General features: G+C 39.6%; 1 non-coding gene across 1 annotated transcript; it reads left to right on the forward strand.

The window, feature by feature from the left end:
• On the forward strand, positions 1-73 carry trnat-ugu. The gene has a single exon. It is a non-coding gene; the product is annotated as a tRNA-Thr (tRNA).
• Positions 74-15,355: the final 15,282 nt, after the last annotated feature.

Here is a 15,355-nt window from a genome sequence, read left to right on the forward strand (position 1 = left end):
GGCTCCATAGCTCAGGGGTTAGAGCACTGGTCTTGTAAACCAGGGGTCGCGAGTTCAAATCTCGCTGGGGCCTTCAATAAGCTTTTTCGTTTTTTAATTACTACCTAAATTAAATAAAGTCTGTATTATTCAGCAATTTTGTAAATTCAATTTTTCAAATGGTTTCGTTAGATTTAGACTGTTTACTGCAATACCTGTACAAATTGGGGCTGTGGGCGGGGCTAAAGCCGGTGTTTTTTTACAGGAAAGGTGGCAACCCTATCCACGGGTACAATCAAGGCCATTACTGAGAGACAGCCCAGCAAATGAGATTGTTCTTTATTTAGACAAGGGCTGTGACCCCAGCAAGCAGCATCAGCAACGATCTAGAACTCTTCGGTCTTTTATCAAAAGACTCGAGCCGTTTTTGCACAGCAATTTCTAATGTAACATCACTGTGCCATCTACTGGTAACTCACAGTATCACACAATACAAAACCAGTCATATGTTGTCACATTGTTGTTACTAAAGATACACAGTATGTGAAATGTCACACGTATTTGTCAGTTCTAATGTTAAATCCCCCTTCCCTAAATAATATCACAAGATTTTTGTGATTGAAGTTATTAAGGATGTTTGTGAGCGCTAGAATAAACCATGGACCTTTAGATTACTGGAGTTGGTAATCCCATCACACCAGTTTAAACCCTGAAAATCCAAAAGAGACTGGAATGCCACCCAGGGAGGCCCATGGTATTTTGTGGGGTGGTTCCAAGGTTGGACTGGGACAGAGGGACACCCCCAAAAAAACCAGGGCCTCAGGCCTTCGTGGGCCCGCCATCCTAGACCTGAGGTGTTTTAGCATCTGGGGTCCAACCCTAAGACACAGGCTGACTGGTGGTTCACCATTAAAGGAGAACTAAACCCCCCACAGCCAAAAGCGCCCAGTACCCCTCTCCCCCACAGTGCCACACCAGAACAAGTGTCCCCTTTAGTAACAATTGGCCCACACATGCAGAACAGCGCAGCAGAGCACAGGGGCGCCATGTTTTGCCAGCCAGGCATCTTCGCTCCGTAAATTACCGAAATGAAATAAGAGGATCTGGAAGATATTAGCTAGAGGACATGGCGGAGTTCCGCTGCACTTTTCTGCATATACAGATCAGTGTCGCCAGAGGGTGAACCCATTCCAGTACAACACCATGCGGGGAGGAAGCATGGAGGGGGCAAGTGAAAGGGGCGACAAGGGGCTTTCCAGATGCAGGGGGTTTAGTTCTCCTGCAAGTTAACTTTTCAACTTGCCTTCATTTATATATATATATAATGTCCAGATAGTACCCGCACTCTTCCTCCAATTTCGATCAAGGGTGCTATGGTCAAAATAAATATGTAGCCTTCGAAATGGACCAGCATACCAAACTTTCAAGTGTCCAAACTTATTTTATTTTCATGTCACTCATGTATCCAAAGTTTCCGACTCCTTTCCGACTTGGTGGATCTGGGACACACTGATGTACAACATCTTGGCACCACTATATACAGCATGAAGGAGGAACTCTCAGCACGGTCTGTATTAATTTGCTATATTTCACTGGGGCTGGCCGGAACTGAGGCTAACAGTGCGACTGCTGAGTTGCTATTAAGGAAATTTAACCCACTAACACCAATATGGAAACCAAATCCGACCGAAAGCCCTTACAATATAGTACCGACTGTTGCTAACATTCTGTATAACCACATAATGACTTGGTGATTTCATCTGAAAAGAGCAGTTCAGTCCTCATGGAACTTAGTACTCCCACATTGCGGACCAGAAGCTACGGCCATTACTTTGTGCTACTTGGGATAGTGCCCTCTCCACAATCGGAACCCTAAATTTGGATACGTGGGTGCATGCATGGATGCATAACATTAAGGCCAACTGCAGTGGTCATTACAATATACTAACCACTCTAATTATTTAATTCTTTACAATAACACTTCCCTACATGCTTAACTTACGTGTTTTCCACTGAATTAGTTGGATGAGTCATCACTTAATTAGGAGGGATCCCTCATCTTTTATGCAGCGCTGCTTGTAAATATTGCTTTTTAACTTTAGTCAATCTAGTGGATTTGTGACTCGAGGTTTTGACGTATTGGTTGACTATTGGTTTGGAGTAGAAGTCCCATTTTGTGTATGTATATATATATATTTATAAACGTGTTGTGGACACTCCAACCCTATATAGCCCACCAGTTACCCACATGTACCAAAACACATCCTGCTTAAATGGTTCTGCTTTTGCTACAGATGTATTGTTATTGCTACTCTATATTCTATTCAGGCCATCTCCTATTCATATTACAGTCAATACATGGTTCCTATAGAAAGGACATGGTAGAAATGTGTTTTGTGTTAGAACAGCTTCATTGCTGATGTTTTCACGTTATGGACAGACCTCGATCTCAGTTTAATGGGGAGTTTAGCTCCGTATCACCACACAATAAATTCACTGTGCATGCATATTTAGAAAGTATTCCCTATTTGGATACTAATATTAGTAATACTAAGGGTGCACTGTCCTCGGATCTCAAACACGGAAACAAACACGATATTACATTTTGATTTGTTCCATTCAATTCAAGTTGAAAAATCCTTGCGAAGTTGCAGTTCAGTATAATAAAACATATTGTATCCAAGTATCTAGTAAAAACAACTGCACTTGCTGAGTAATCAATGAAGACGTTTCACTACTCATCCGAGCAGCTTCTTCAGTTCAACTGACTGGTGTGGGAAGATTTCGGCATATAAACTCTTCCACTAATCCATTTACAATGGCACATTGTAACTCTTCAAAGAGGTGACATCTGAAGAAACTCACAGAGGGGTTGATTCTGTGTAGTTACTGTGATAGGATTATCCAATGTGTCATGCAACTCCTAGATACAGGTGTTACTTGTGAGAGTTGCATGAATGGATGTGTGAAGTGTTCTGAATCCGCCGGGATAGATATACCATGACCTGGATGAATGAAAATCTTCATAGTCATATTGTATCCAAGGACACTGCATTACAAAAACACATGGATTAAATATAACTAAATTTTGAAGAAAGGGCAAATCCTAGTATGTTGTTGGAAAAATAATATTTAGAAGCTAAGATAGAGGTTGCTAACATGTCAAGGAGAAAACCACAGAGGCAGTTGTGGGCCATTTTCTCGAAAAAAGCGAATAAAGTTTCAGGTTATTTCTGTAGTTGTTGTGAGTTGTCAGGATCCTGACAAGGTTAAGTTATTGTTGGAGAAAGATGTGAGATGGATGTGCCAGTTGGAAACGTTAGTAGCCCATGGCCAAAATAGAAAATATGACCTAAGCACTATATATATAACAGTAATTTATTGTAGTCAGGTTTTAATTGTTTTTACTTGATTATTTTTATTTTGCAGGATCTTCATTGTATGTGAATATTGTAGACTTTTTCTATAAAATCTTGTGATATTTGGTGAAGGGGGATATAACACTAAGATTGACATTTCTTACGCCATCCTTTTGTAACAATGGGACAATGTTTTGTGTGATAATGGGAGTTGCTAGTAGATGGAACCATGATGTTACACTATGGGGGAGATTTATTATGTGGCATAAAAACGGCGGAATAATTCTCCACAAATAATGGCAGAAAATTTGGCGTTCGCATGTCGTAAAATATCAAACAGCTTGTAAATTTCACCATTTATTTTACACAGTTTTTTACAGTGAATTTAGTTTTACACAGCATAATAAATAGGCCCTTATAAATTACTGTGCACAAACTAGTTATGTTGATTGATAAAAGACCAAAGGCTTCTGAAAGTAGTTGCTACTTCTGCCTGGTTCACAGCCCTTGTCTTAATAAAGACTTTTAAATGAAGAATTTTGGTTGCAGGCTGCCTGTCAGCAATGTCCTTGTTTATTGCAATACACTCAGCTTTATCTGAAATCTGGGCCCTGGGCAAAAAGGCACTTGGTGGGCCCTGATGACCCTGCCACGCTTAACGCGGTAAATTTTTTAAAACCATGCCCACTTTTGGGCCACACCCCTAAATAAAACACCTATTTTACTACAACACAATCCAGATAAGCCAGTCAAATTGCTATACAAAATGAATAATAAGGATATTAACCCCAGACATCCCAATTTCAATCGCTAAATAAAAATGGATAAAGGGCATATTAACCCTAGATGTACCAGTATAATACTATAGAAAATTAATAATCAGTATATTAACCCCAGGTGTGACAGTATAAATAAATATCCCAGTATAACTACACAATTCATGAATCCCAGACTGCCAGTAAGATCACAGACAAATGTCCAATAAGCACTCCATTAACTCCACACATGCCAGTAAGATCAGTGAATAGACTGAAAACAGGGGTGTAACTACAGAGGAAGCAGACCCTGTGGCTGCACGGCCCCTGAGCATACTCCTAATTTGGAGCCAATTCCATCCCTGGGGAGAAAAGTGATGGCATCTGCATTTGCCCCTACACTTTATAGAGAAAATAGTGTATCCTGTAGTGTATCCGGTAGCTTGGTATTTTATCCAATTTTCTAGAAGGGAATGTGGGAATGGCCTAATCAAAACATACTGGGGGTCTCTGGATAAATAGAGGTGATTGTAATAAATACAGTAGTGCACTTCTGGGCTATTGTTTTTGAGTTGATGTTTTCTGTTCTATAGTTACTAATCAGCCTTGGGACCATGTTTCTGGGAGATTTCCTGAACCACAAAATTAAATTACTATTTCCAGATCAGTATTTCCCCAAGTTATTGTTTATATAAAGGTTCATCATGTTAGCAGTAAGTTAAATCAACATAAATGAAATTGTTCCTTGCACCAGTCCTCAGTCCCTCACAGCTGAAATTAAATGTAGAGAATTGCAGACACATTTAAAATGACATTTCCTCAAGTGGAGAATGATATTCCATGTGCAATAAAACGCTCACGTGTGACATTGCCTTAAATGTAGGACTCACCTGCCTTACTTCCACATAACAAAACCCATTTGTGTGCATGGCTCTCAGCAGTTCTTTTCCATGCGGTTATCGTTCAAGCAAACAAGAAGAGCAGCACTTTATATCCAAGTGCCTGGCCAAACCAAATCCAAATCCTTAAAATCATGTCACAAACAAGGAAGTAAAAATAAATCTTAAAATGCACTGCACGCACGGTTCTCTTAGACCTTTCCTGGTCCTAATTTGAATATGCAAATTAAGATTCCGATTTGGTTCGGTATTCGGCCAAAGTTTCTCAATGGTGAAATACCAAAATAGTGTATTTGGTGTATCCCTACTAGAAACCAGATAGCTGCTGAAATTCCAAACCAAAGAGCCACTAAACTTAAATAATTAAAAAAACACAAAAAAAAAAATAAAAAAATTAAAACTAATTGCCAACGTTTGCAAATATCATTGTATACATCATACTAACAGGTAATTTAAAGGTAAACTACCCCTTTAAACATGTGAAACGCTGTTCTCCCTTAAGAGAGTTGCCAATAATTATAAAGAGGTGCTTGGAGAATTAAATTGCATTTCTCTTTAGAATAACAGCTAAGCTTTCATTTAAGCAAGTCAAGGGAATACGTAGGTGATGAAAACATAATTAGTCCTGACTCACATTCATGCCCCTTAATTACAGGGAAAGAGACGTTCATTTAAAAGTGTCTGCAAATCAGAAGGGACCAGTAATTGCTGGGTACATTGCAGGTATAATATCAAAAAATTACTAACTCAACTTCCATTTAGTGACCAAATTGTGCTGATCTGAATGTTAAGTCCAGGTACCAATTATTAGATCATATTCCCCTGTATGAAACGGGGGTGTTCACTTTTAAATTACCTTTTAGTATTATGTTGAGAGTAGGGATGGGCGAATTTTTTCACCTTGTTTCGCTGAAAAATTGACGCCCATAGACTTGTATGGCGTTGCGCGACAACATTTTTTTGACACCCATAGACTTTAATGAGCGTCGGCGACATTTCGCCGGCGATGAATTTTTGGCGAAACGAAACGGGTCAAATTCGCCCATCCCTAGATTGAGAGGGATATTCTAAGACAATTTGCAGTTGGTTTTAATTTTTTGTTATTTGGGGTTTTTCAGGTAACTTTTTATTCAGCAGCTCTCCAATTTGCGATTTCAGCAGTCTGGTTGCTAGGTTTCAAATTACACTTGCAACCATGCATTGATTGGAATAAGAGACTGCAATATAAATAAAAGAGGGCCTAAATAGAAAGATGCGTAATAAAACGTAGCAATAACAATAACTGTGTAGCTATACAGAGCATGTGTTTTTAGATGGGGTCAGTGACCCCCATTTGAAAGCTGGAAAGAGTAAGAAGAAGGCAAATAATTAAAAAAATATAAACAAGAAAAAATGAAGGCCAATTAAAAAGTTACTTAGATTTAGCCATTCTATAACACACTAAAAGTTATCTTAAGGTAAACCAGACCTTGAAGCAAAAATTATCCATGCAGACATCTTACCAATAATAATTCCATGGTACAGGTATGGGACCCATTATCCAGAAACCCATTATTTAGATATCATCAAATTACAGGAAAGCTTCCCCATACCCCCATGATTTATTTTAACCAAATAATTATCTTTCTAAAAATGATTTCCTTTTTTCTATATTAATAATACAGTACCTTGTACTTGCTTTTAACTAAGACATAGTTAATCTTTATTGGTGACAAAACAATCCTCTTGGGTTTATTTAATATTTAAAAGAGAACTAAAGCTTAACTAAAGAAGTAACTAGAAATATTTTTGCTAGAAATGTTTTGGGTAACCAAGGCAACCACAACCCTTTGGGCAGGACTACATGGGCGATTCAGCCACGATCCGGCACGCTGCGCATAATGGCAGGCGTCACGTCGGATGCGAGGGAAACAAGGTAAGTAATGGCAGTGTCGGATTGTGCCGCAGCGTGCAGCATTTGCATCCGACAGTCGTGTCTCGTCGCATCAATGCTGCGACACGATGCGACAATTGAATTACTTACCTTATTTCTGTCCCATCTGACGTGAATTGGCCATGTAGTCCTGCCCTTAAGCAGGGAAGATTTGTGCCCCAAAAAAGCTCCAGTAGCTCCCCGTCTTCTTTTCTGCAGATTCACTGCACATGCTCTGTGCTGCTGTCACTTACTGAGCTTGGGTACCGACTCAAAATATACAGTACAAATACAATAGAAATGTCACAATATAAGGCTGATTAGTTATTAATACATGGCAGCACAGAAACCAGTGCAATTCGTATCAGAATTTAATAATCAGCCTTGTAGCTTCTGCTTATATTACAGGACAACCTCATTTTCTGCTTGATAATTTGCGACAACCCCTAATCTTAGCTTTTCAACAGCTGCTCAGAGCCCACTGAGCATGTGAGTGTCACAGACACTTTACAAGATGGTAACCCCCTGTGACAAGATTGAAGTCCTGGATCATTGCTGCTATTAACAAGCTGAATCTTTAGGCTGGTGCAATACGTTCAGGATATAAAATATGATAATTTTTATGCATATTTATTTTTTGGGTTTAGTTATGCTTTAAAAGTTCTTCTTAGTAGATTTAAGGTAGGCTGAGCCAAATTACGGAAAGATCCCTTATCTGGAAAACCCCAGCTCTCGTGCATTCACGATAACTGGTCCCATAACTGTATTGAAGAACTACTCATCAGCACCCTATGGCAAATGCAAAACCATACACATAGAGGTTTTCAAGGGTGCTCACTTAGTTATGGGGTCTAAAGTATGGCATGTCTGAGGTTTATGCAGTTCTTATGGTCCATTAATGAAATGGGGTGGTAGAAAAGGGGTTATTTAGAAATACAGATGGGCAGTCAGGAAGGGGGTAGTGTAAAGAAAATAAAAAAGGCTGTTACTTTGGGAAAAGTAATGATAATGGGGGATTTTGATTACCAAGATATTGACTGGAGCAACAGTACTGCCAGATCAGTTATTGGGAACATGTTATAAACTTGTTGCATGACAATTTTATGGCAGAGGTTGTTGAGGAGCCAACCAGAAATCATGTTATACTGTAGAAGAACTAAGAACCACCCTTTGTGGCTTAATACAGAAGCAAATAAGTTAACAGGAAGGAAGAGAAAGGCATTTAAAAACTACAAGTCTGTGGGGACAGAAGCTGCATTTAATGAATATCAACACTAGAAGGCAAAAATATAAAATGAGGAGCACATTTTGGTAGAGGCTATGACTAACCACAAAAAGTACATAAATGGTACCTGTATGGTTGTAACAGATACAGAAAAGAGAAATATGCTAAATCAGTTCTTTTCTTCAGTACAATATACAATAGAAGAGTCAGAGTTCCATGAACCACCTGATAGCTGCACTGTTGGTTCAGCTTAATCTAGCCAGTGGCTAATTTAGGATATGGTTCATAAAGCTTTACTCAGAATTAATGAGGCCCAAATAATGAGCAACTTCAATATTCATTGGTAGAACAGGACAACCTCTGTATATGTTGGGGGCCCTAAAATGAATTTGCTGTGGGGCCCAGTAACATCTAGTTACGCCACTGGCAGCAGTTACAATTTCCCCATTGAAATCAGTAAAATAAATGTGATTGGCTGTTAGTGGCTCCACTCACTTTTTCTTACCTTGAATACGTAGTCACCCAGTGACTGGCTGTGCAAAGTTTGGGAACCCTGGCATAAATAGTGTGAGTATAGGAGTCTTTTTATGTAAAACAATGAAATTCAATGGATGAAATCTGATTGGCTGTTGGTGGTTCCATCCACTTTTACTAACCTTGACCTGCAGTCATCCAGTGGCCAACTGTGAAGAGTTTGGGGACTGTGGGAATGGTTCGATTCTCCTATTGACAGTTAATGGGTGAAATCTGATTGTCTACTTGTAGCTCCACCCACTTCTGGGCATCCAACAAATATCATCTTTTTATTCAGGTTGACCACATGACTACGTGATTCAAGTCTGGTGAGTGTAGCCACAAAGCTGTAAGAATGGCAACAATTTAAAATTCCCCATTGTAAATTAATGGGTGAAAATTGATTGTCTGTTGTTGGATCCTCTCACTTTTGGCTGTCCAACAAATGTCTTCTTTTCATTTGGGTTGACCCCATGATTATGTGATTTAAGTTTGGTGAGTGCAGCTTCAACAATGGCAGCAGTTTGAATTTCCAAATTAAAGTCAATTGATGAAACTAATGCCGCTGTTTCATTCGGGGTGATCCCATAATTATGTGATTCAAGTGTGGTGAGTGCAGCTTTAAAGTTGTTTTTCCTCTTCAGATTATTCTTCCGCTTGGTATTCTTAGCGCCCCCCATTTTCTGAAAACTTCTCCTCCTATAGGGCTACAACACCCACATTCTACACACTTCTTCGACCTACAGCGGAGCAGGTTGATTGTGCTTTTCTAAGTGATCCCGCCCTCTGTCTTTTTGTGGCGCCACTCCAAACAGCCCCAATTTTTCCGTTGACTTTGCTAGGGAAGATCAGATTTCACCCCTTGAATTTCATTGGTTTAAATTTAAAATGCTGCCATTGTCATACTATTTATGTCAAGATCCCCAAACTTTTCACAGTTAGTCACTGGGGGACTGCAGATCAAAAATAGAAAAGGTGGGCAGAGCCACCAGTAGCCAATCAGATTTCATCAATTGAATTTTATTGTTTTAAATGTAAAATTCTGTAATTCTCACACACTTTATGCCAGGGTGCCCAAACTTTGCGCAGTTTGTCACTGGGTGACTTGAAGTTAGAAAAAGTGGAGACACCCACTAACCACCAATCACAATTTACCTATAGCCATTTATTGATTTAAATTTAAACTGCTCCATTGTTAAAATGGTAATGCCAGGGTCCCTTAACTTTGCAGAGTTAAGGTGGCCATAGACAAACAGATATTATCGTATGAAATGAAGGTTAGTGTATGGTGGGAGACAAGCCAACGGTTATCGGTAAAAGACTTGGATATTGGTTGGCTTGTGGATTGGCTAGGTCAGTGCTGTCCAACTTCTATGGTACAGAGGGCCGGAATTTTTCCAGTCTGCATTGTGGAGGGCCGATAATGGAAGCCAGTGTTAGCCACTCACTGTTTTTAGACCACACCCACTTTACACCACACCCATGTTACCGCAAGACCATGTCCACATTAATAGCACACCAAAAAACCAAATGGTTGGTGCTCACTCCAGGGATCAGGGCTGGAACTAGGGGTAGGCAGAGTAGGCAGCTGTCTAGGACGCCATCATTGAGGGGCGCACTTTTTTCAAGCGTTTATTTAATAATTTGTTTCAGTAATCATGGTCACCCAGTTGGGTGGAATCCTTCCCCTTCTCCCTCTTGCCGGCAAGTAATAGCTCCTTCTGTGCGGTGCACTGCGACGTGCATCCACGGGTCAATGACATCACTGATGTGTTGGATGACAGAGAGAGGCAGAGAGCTGGGGGGCTGCTTGGTGTGACTCTCGCTGCTCTCAGCCTGGCACAGTTGCACTGAACTGAAGACATTCTTTCTATTACTGTAAAGTGTGAAGCTTCCTGCTGGCACAGCCAGGTACAGATTTGGGGCCCATATGTTTGCTGTTGCTGCTGGGCTGGGCGCTGGCACAGGTATATAAATACTTGGGGGCAATATGATGTGATCAGATTTATTTTTGGCTGCTGCTGACACAGGTAAAGATTGGGGGCAATATGATGGCTGCAGGAGGGCTGTATGATGGTTGGCTGCTGGGCTTGCACAGGTACAGGGGGCAGTAATATAATTGAAAAAGTGTTGTACATTTTCTTGCTTTCTTTATTTAAAAACCATCATGGTAAGGAGGGAAATGGTAATGCAGGACAGGGACACTGATTGAAGCTCTTGCCTTGGGTGTCAAACTACCTTGTGCCTGCCCTGGCAAGGATGTCACTCATATGTGAAAAAAGCTAAGTCATATAAGACATACCCATAAATCCATATGCCTCCTCCTTCCCTGCCCCTCCCCTCCCCTACCCCAGCATATGATTAAACACTTTAGGGGGCACTAACAATAATTTTCAAATGCTAACAAACCCCCAGAACAAATACCAAAGTATGAAACACACATGAAGCATATGGAGGGCAGAACAGAGCAGGAGACATGAATCAGGACCAGTCTAATATGTACTACATACAGTGACATACAGTGACACAGTGCTGGTGCCCCATTAGCATTTTGTATAAAGTGTGAACAGTTGAACAATGTGGGCAGTTTCAGTCTGGGTCTCAGAAATGAACAGTACAGGCCTTTATGATATAAACAATAGAGGTGTCACAAGTGTGAACAATGCAGGGGGATCACATGTGTGAACAATGCAGGGGATTAGTTTGAATTTGAGGTTTAGACCATGCAGGGGCCAGTTAATATCTGTAGTGATACCTTTTAAAGATTACATATGGTAAACTAACACCACAGGCAGACTTTGATGTGGAGGGCCACATGAGGGGGGGTCATGCGGCCCGAGGGCCGCCAGTTTGACAGCCTGGGCTAGGTCATCATCAGATAGAGGTACAATTGTATTGTTTATACCTGTATATCTGACAATTCATCGCTAAATGTATGGTAAAATCTTATTTGCCGCAGGAAAGTTCATAATTGTTATGTCTATGGCCACCTTCATTCATTGGGTAAATGCAGATCAAGGTTAGAAAAATGGGCATAGCCACCAAACTTTGCCGACAGATGTCACTCATTGACTTTCAGTGGGGAAATTTAAATTGCTATTATTCTGACATTATTAAAACCAAGGTCACATAGTTACATAGTTAAATTGTGTTGAAAAAAGACAAAGACCATCAAGTTCAACCCCTCCAAATGAAAACCCAGCATCCATACACACACCCCTCCATATTTTATAAATTCTATATACCCATATCTATACTAACTATAGAGTTTAGTATCACAATAGCCTTTGATATTATGTCTGTCCAAGAAATCATCCAAGCCATTCTTAAAGGCATTTACTGAATCAGCTATCACAACATCACCCGGCAGTGCATTCCACAACCTCACTGTCCTGACTGTGAAGAACCCCCTACGTTGCTTCAAATGAAAGTTCTTTTCTTCTAGTCTAAAGGGGTGACCTCTGGTGTGGCGATTCACTTTATGGGTAAAAGGGTCCCCTGCTATTTGTCTATAATGTCCTCTAATGTACTTGTAAAGTATAATCATGTCCCCTCACCAGAGAAAACAACCCCAACCTTGACAGTCTCCCCTATAATTTAAGTCTTCCATCCCTCTAACCAGTTTAGTTGCACGTCTCTGCACTCTCTCCAGCTCATTTATATCCCTCTTAAGGACTGGAGTCCAAAACTGAACTGCATACTCCAGATGAGGCCTTACCAGGGACCTATAAAGAGGCATAATTATGTTTTCATCCCTTGAGTTAATGCCCTTTTTTATGCAAGACAGAACTTTATTTGCTTTAGTAGCCACAGAATGACACTGCCCAGAATTAGACAACGTGTTATCTACAAAGACCCCTAGATCCTTCTCATTTAAGGAAACTCCCAACACACTGCCATTTAGTGTATAACTTGCATTTATATTATTTTTGCCAAAGTGCATAACCTTGCATTTATCAACATTGAACCTGATTTTCCAGTTTGCTGCCCAGTTTCCCAACTTAGACAGATCACTCTGCAAAGTGGCAGCATCCTGCATGGAATCTATAGTTCTGCACAATTTAGTATCGTCTGCAAAAATAGAAAAATAGAAACAGTACTTTCAATGCCCACCTCCAGGTCATTAATAAACAAGTTGAAAAGCAAGGGACCTAGTACGGTACTCCACTAACAACACTGGTCCAATTAGAAAATGTTCCATTTACCACCACTCTTTGTAGTCTATCTTTTAGCCAGTTCTCTATCCAGGTACAAATACTATGTTTCAAGCCAACATTCCTTAATTTAACCAGTAACCTTTTGTGTGGCACTGTATCAAATGCTTTAGCAAAGTCTAAGGGGCTGATTTATCAACGGTAGAGGTGAATTTTCGAATTTAAAAAATTCGAATTTCGAGCGATTTTTGTGTACTTCGACTAGGGAATAGTCCATATTCGATTCGAATTTGAAAAAAATTAGAAAATTAGAATATCAAAATTTATCATGTACTGTCTCTTTATAAGTTTGACTTCGACCATTCGCCGAATTGCTGTTTTAGCCAATGGGGACCTCCTAGAACCCATTTGGAGTCAATTGGTGGACTTTGAAAAAAAAAAGAAGGTTTTTCGGGAAAAACTTTGAATCGAATGCGCTATTCCGATTTGTATGATTAGAATTCGGCCAAATACGGACCTATTTGATCGAAACGGACCTATTTGACCCAAGAAAAAACTTCGACTTAATTTCGGTTGGTCTTTTTGAATTCGAATTTTGAAGTTTTTTCAATTCGAAATTCGACCCTTGGTACATATGCCCCTAGGTAAATCACATCCACTGCCATCCCAGAATCGAGGTCCCTGCTCACCTTCTTATAAAAAGAAATTAAGTTAGTCTGGCAAGATCTATTACCCATAAAACCATTCTGGCACACACTTATAGTATTATGATTTGCTATAAAGTCCATTCTCTTATCCTTTATTAACCCTTCAAAAAGCTTTCCTACCAATGACGGCAGACTAACTGGCCTATAGTTTTGAGGCTGAGAACAGGATCCTTTTTTGAATAGAGGCACCATATTAGCAATTCGCCAGTCTCTCGGCACTATGCCAGACCTCAATGAATCCTGAAAAATTAAGTAAAGAGGTTTGGCAATCACAGAGCTAAGCTCGCTAAGTACCCTGTGATGAATACCATCTGGGCCTGGACCTTTGTTAAAGGGCATGTAAAGGCAAAAAAATAAAATCCCATTTTTACTTTCTTTAATGAAAAAGAAACCTATCTCCAATATACTTTAATATAAAAATGTGCATAGTTTTTTTTAAGAAACCTGACTGTATGCAGTGAAATTCTCTCTTCATTTGCTGCTATGGATAGCAATTGTCAGATGGTCCCTAACAGCTGAGCAGGGAAACAATCATACTTATGAACAGCAGGGGGAGCCCTCGCCTTACTTCCCAGCCATGCAGAACTCAAGCAGCTTTGTTTATGATGATCCCTAAGCAGCCCAGACCACACTGAGCATGTGCACAGTCTTAGTCTTGCAAAGATGTTTAACAAAGTTACAAGATGGTTACCCCTTGTAGCCAACTTTGAAAGCATAAATTATTTGTTTGATTAGGCTTGTGGTGCAGTAAGTTCATGTTTATATTTAGTATACAAAATACAGCATTTCTAGCCTTATTCTATTTTAGACTTTACATGCCCTTTAATCTTAACATGTTCTAGTCTCTTTTGAATTTCCTCATGTGCGAACCATGCATCATTAATTGTATTACTAGAATTGGGACTATTAAGAAAGAAACCTTCATTAACTGGTTCCTCATTTGTGTAGACAGACGAAAAATATGAGTTCCCCAACATTTGTACATTGTTTTTTACTATATGACTGTGGTCCAAGGTTAGAAACACTGGGTGGAGACAACAACAGCCAATGAGATTTCATTCAGTGACCACTTTTTTTTTTTAAACTAAAATGAAGTTTACTCTCAAACTTCCCTTTCTAGTTTTTCATGTTTCCTTTCTCTCCCACCCTTTCTCTGTTCTACCTACTCTTCCAATGTCCTTTCTTCTCTATGTTTCCCATATTTTATACTCCTTTCCTTCTATTCACCCTAGTTTAAATGTTAAATAAAGCAAAATATCTAAATATAAAGGCAAAACATCTTGAGATCTGTGTAGCCTAACAAAGCACAATCCTGTGTCCATTGAGAGTTTTTTTGAGAGAAGAAGAGAATCCAGGTGGGAGATGACAACCTTACATTAGAATTTCCTATAGGAAAAAGGTCAGTGCTGAAGTGCAATTATACTTATTACTAGTCCCCCAGGAGAAAATAACCCCATAATTACTGATGATGAGGGTGGCCTATAAATTACAGATCCCTATAGAAAAATATACAAGTAAAACCTGACTAGGGAAACAGTTTAGACTCAAGAATAATCTCTTACTCGCTTTTGGCACAGTGAACTAATAATGTGTGACTGTCCAAAATTAAATGAGAAAATATAGGCGACATCATGGTGAACTGTACTAAATAATTTTTATGAGACTTTCCAGAAATCTGCACATAATATGATGATACCACACCGCAAATTCACAAGGAGGAGTCTATAAAGTCATCAAAAACTTCAGTGAACGCGGCCTTCGAGTTACCTCAAATAAATGACAATGAGCCTGAAAATTTTGCAACGGATACTGACTGAATAACAAAGGAAAGCCAGGTAAGAAATAATGGAAA

The sequence above is a fragment of the Xenopus laevis genome, chromosome 1L, assembly GCF_017654675.1.
Source record: "Xenopus laevis strain J_2021 chromosome 1L, Xenopus_laevis_v10.1, whole genome shotgun sequence".
Classification (NCBI taxonomy): domain Eukaryota; kingdom Metazoa; phylum Chordata; class Amphibia; order Anura; family Pipidae; genus Xenopus; species Xenopus laevis.